This window comes from Triticum dicoccoides, chromosome 2B (assembly GCF_002162155.2).
Source record: "Triticum dicoccoides isolate Atlit2015 ecotype Zavitan chromosome 2B, WEW_v2.0, whole genome shotgun sequence".
Lineage (NCBI taxonomy): Eukaryota > Viridiplantae > Streptophyta > Magnoliopsida > Poales > Poaceae > Triticum > Triticum dicoccoides.
Genome location: NC_041383.1, coordinates 214652116 through 214656928, shown reverse-complemented (window position 1 = coordinate 214656928; position 4813 = coordinate 214652116).

The window sequence follows — 4813 nt, the reverse complement described above, 5'->3', positions numbered from 1 at the left end:
CCAGCGGCAGTCGGCCCGGTCGGACGCGGCTCATTGCTAGAGGCGCAGTCGAGCTGAGGCTGGTCGCCCGCTCCGTCTTCTAGCGCCTCCGTCTTGCCTTCGTCCTCCGCCTCGCCTTCTTCCTCAGTGCTGGAGTCAATCACCTCCGCCGAGTTGGGTTCATCCCGAACCACTCTGGTGGCACCTCCTTGCCGCTTGCAGCCCGCTCAGGGACGAAGACACTGGTGTCTGTGTACTCGGCGATGGCCGCCGCACGCTCGACAAGGGCGCCCTCCACAGCCTCCAGCTCGGCCTGGGCCTCTGACCGGAACGCGGCCAGACGGTCCAGGTCTAGCCCCGGATACCACGCCTTGACGAATTCCAAGGCCCGGCGCGCTCCGGCCCGGGCCGAGGAACCCTTCGAGGCCTCAAGACGGTCGGTTGCGACCTCCAGCCAGTCGGCAGTCCGACCGGCGGTGCGCAGAGTCGGCATGTCTGGCCACAGGGCGGCAACTGCCTGGGCACCGGCACGCTGAAGCCGGCGCATCAGCCGATGGGCCAGATGAAGACGGGCCTCGATGCTCAAAAGCTGCTCATCGACAGTCAGGGGAGTGTTGTCGGCAATGACCTCGCCGCTTGACCTCCGCGCCTCACAATTAGCCTCGACAGCCAGAGGGACTGCCTGCGAGTGGCCAGGGAAGAAGTCTGCCAAGACAAAAAAGAAGCAAGTCAAAAAATCAGAAGTCAGCCTGACACATAGTCGGAAACTCAACGAAAGAAACTCACCATTGACGATGTCCTCGATCTCATGGAAGCCGGAGGTCAGCATCGCCTCCTTGTCGGTCCAGGAGGAGCGCTCGCTCTCAAACTCGGCCAGAAGAGCAGCCTCCTTCTTCTCGGCCTCGTCCTGCATTTTCTTGAGCAGCTCCTTCTACTCGGCCAGCTGCGCAACAAGCAGATCGCGCTCTGCAGCAAGCTTGCTGCACTCCTCCCCCGTGACGCGCAAGGCGGTGTTAACTTCACCCAGCTGCTCCTGAAGAGTGGTGTTAGCCCCTGAAGAACGAAAGAAAGAGACGAATAAGTCGTTAGCAAAGAAGATCGCCGGGAAGATCCGGCCGGACTGCTCAGCAGTCGGCCCGAATCTCGGGGACTACAGCCCGCGGGTGCGCCAGCGCGCCCCCGCGAAAAAGAAGAACAAAGAAGGAGACGTTGAAGTTGTCAAGAAAGAGGATCGCCGAGAAGATCCGGCCCGACTGCACAGCAGTCGTCCCGAATCTCGGGGACTACAGCCCGCGGGTGCGCCAGCGCGCCCCCGCGAAGAAGAGAAAAAGAACTTACTCCGGCTTTCCGTCAAGTCGGCAGTCCGCTTGCTCAACTCCTTAACATTGCGGTTGAAGGCAGCGGCGCGGAGGTTGTGATACTCCTGCAAACAAAAATGTCAGACAAAGATAAATACTTGGAACTCGCCAGAGGGAGTTCAGAGCCGCCTGCTCAGCACTCGGCCCGAAACTCGGGGACTACACCCAGTGGGTGCGCTAGCGCGCCCCCACAGAGAAGAGCAAGAAACACAAGAATCAAAGAGGAAAACATACCCAGACAGCCGCTCGCGACGCTAGATGCGCCTTGGTGCAGATCTGGAGGGCGTCGCCCTCGGCTCGCAGCTTCGCTTGGACATCCAGAAGCGCCTGGTTCAGCGGGCCCGTGCCGCCTCCGCACACCCACCCAACAGGCGCGGCACTCGTCGCCTCGGTGTCTGGGATGGCTGAGCTAGTGGCACTGACCTCTAGGGGCCGCGGCACCGAAGTTGCCTTCTCGAGGCGGCGACGCGCTGGCGAGGCAAGTTGAAGAAGCAGCCTCGCCTCGACCTTATCCTCAGTCGGCGGCACCGGCGGGCCTGCCGGCTGTTTGCCGTGGGCCCTCCCAGACGGCGGTGGAGGCGGAGGCGGCGGCACAAGCGTGTCCGACATGGAGGCCTTGCCACTCTCATTCTCCACGACGGGGTTCTCGGCGCCGGCTTCTCCGGTCTGCCCCGTGAATTCTGGAGGCGGCGGTGCGGAAGATAGTGGGGCAACAAACAACGCCGATTGGCGACATGCGGCCTCCTCAGCTCGCCGTCTCGCCGCAAGGGCGGCTTCAGCCTCCTCCAGCTTCTTCTGGGCGGAGGCAGCCGCCTTCTCGGTCTACGCCTTGTCCAGGCGGTCGGCCTCCTCCTCGTCGCGCTTCTCCCACGCGTTTCGCTCCGTTGCCTCCCGGAGGTCGGCGGCAGGGTCGACCCGCCGAGTATTGGCAGACGTCTCTGCCGACCCCATGACAGAGGGGATGGCGCCCCTTTAAAGGGAAAGGGGGGCCCTGAAGAAAAACGGGGAGGAGTGTAAAAGAAGAACTCAGACAAGACCCACCAGAGGAAAATAAAGACAAAGGAGAAAAAACTTACGCAGAGACTAGCGGCGGCCTCCTCACTTCCCTACGGAAGCGATTGGCCTTCGCGGCCGCGTCCTCCCGTTTGGTCGCGGCAGCCGCCCCCTTGAACTTCTTCGACTTGCCGCCGGGCGCACTCGGCCCGGCGTGGCGCCTCTTCGCGCCGCCTTGGCCGGCCCAGCCGGCAGACGAACCCGCGCCCAAGGGGCCGACCCTTGGCTGATGGCGCGGGACGACTTCCCCTTTGGCGTCGTCCTCAGGCTAGTCGGTGAAGGTGGCCGAGGGCCTGAGGCCGCTTCCCGCTCCTCCTCCTCCGCCTTCGGCGTCGGCTTCCATCGCCGCCGCCCCCAAGTCGGGGTCGTCGACGTTGCTCTCCGCTCGGTCGGGGACGAACTTGCGGGGCGGTCTCGTGACGCCGGCTGCGGGCTGTATGAGGGGGTTCTAGTTCAGAAGAAACCAATAAAAATCAGAAGTCGAATTCGGCTATAAAGAAGACAAAGCAATAAGGAGGACACAATCCGCAAGATCGGGGTAAACCCAGCTCTAATCTGCCATGGCAACACTTCCTTTCAAGGAGTCACGCCGGGCCCAGATACCCAGAGTATGGGTTCCCTTTCGTTAGAAGTTAAGTTCGGCTCACCCGACAACTTCCGAAGCGAAAAGCTGACCTTCCACATCGCCCCATTCGTAAGTCGCTATCAAGCGCTACTGGGACACGAAGCTTTTGCCCACTTTAACGCAATACCGCATTATGCATCCCTTACACTTAAAATGCCTGGCCCACGAGGCATCATCTCATTACAGGGGAATATCAACTGACCACCAAAGTACGTGTCATGGTGCGGCAGCCTGGACAACCACACGCTAATTCAGCCCTACTATCCCGGACACGGCTCGACGAGTCCGGCGTCAACATACATGGGCTTAATAGCCGCATAACCCTGTACAAGGGACTCCGCGTATTCACGCCAGGAGACAATACGGCTCACTTCTTGCACCAACTATATTTTGTTTATTCTAATATAGATTTCTCGCACGTTTATTTTTTTACTAAAGTTCCTCTTTCTCGTAGACGAACACCGTGCTACGCCCGTCCAGGATACGGCACAGCGGAGACACAAGCACAGACGTGCAGTAGGGACCCGTTTCAAGGATTCTTTTCAGATTAAGACCCTGCGTAAACCTTTTTTACTACCTCTTGTTGACAACATCCCCCGGTTTTCGCTATAACCGAGGAGGAGGCTGGCGTCTTGGCATGTGGCCACGCCAGAATTTTGCGCGTACCTGGACACCAGGGGCTTTTTTACCAAGGGCTTCGTTTCGGCCCGTCTTCATAAAGACCGAATACCTTAGGGAGTGTTCGGCGTCACGAGTTTGGCCTTATATGCATCAGCTCCGAATCATGTCTTTGGTCAAATGTTGGGTTTGCCCGGCTCCTGTGTTTTGCTGCCTTACGTTCCGATCTATCGGCTAAAGCGGCACTAGGAGAACTACTGCGATTGTGCCCCGGTTCGGCCAGGCGAGCACCTCAGTAGAGAAAGCCGAAAACTGACTGTCATGATATAGCGAGAGACTGGTCAACCACTCGATGACTCTCGGAATCTTTAGGATTCCTCCGCATTAACGAAGGGCTGCTTCCCGATCGGGCACACACACGCCCCGAATTCGGGCGAGCGCGGTGCCCCTAGGGGCTATTAAGTAGCCCCACTGTCAAACTCCTATGGCTAAGTGAAAGTGATAAAGCATTATAGTCCGATTGCCTAGTTCGCCACACTATCACCTCCTTTGTAGAACCAAGACGTTGGATTAAGTGTGAAAAAGCGCCTTTTTGCGAACACCCCCGCATTATATGCGTGGGGGCTGAAGCCAACGATTGCCATCTTTCAGGTTATATACACATATACATTAAAAACGGCCACACAGGAGGCATTATAATTCTTGCAAGCACAAGTATAAAAAGCTTTTATATTCTATCAACATATATTCCTTTTACAATAGCACATGCTATTCGAACACTACATCCTTCGAGCACTGCGCTTCTATTAAACGAGCGCCCGGAAGAACTTCCTCAAAGAAGTACTTGGCAGGTACTCGGCTTTTGTCCGAATCCCGGGATGCAACAATATTGGCCTTCATATCCGCCCAGTATGTCTTGACACGGGCAAGAGCCATTTGTGCACCCTCTATGCACGCCGACCTCTTCATCGCATCAACATGTGGCACAGAACCAAGGAACTGCTGCACCAATCCAAAATAACTCTTCGGCTCTGGCTCCCCCGGCCACAAACGACTCGCAACATACTTCATGGCGAGTCCGGATAACCTATTCAGCTCCACAAAGGCGGCCAAATGGTTGGATACCGAAAGTGGGCGCTCCGGATTGTGGAACCGCGACCAAAAAAGTTCCTCCAATTTA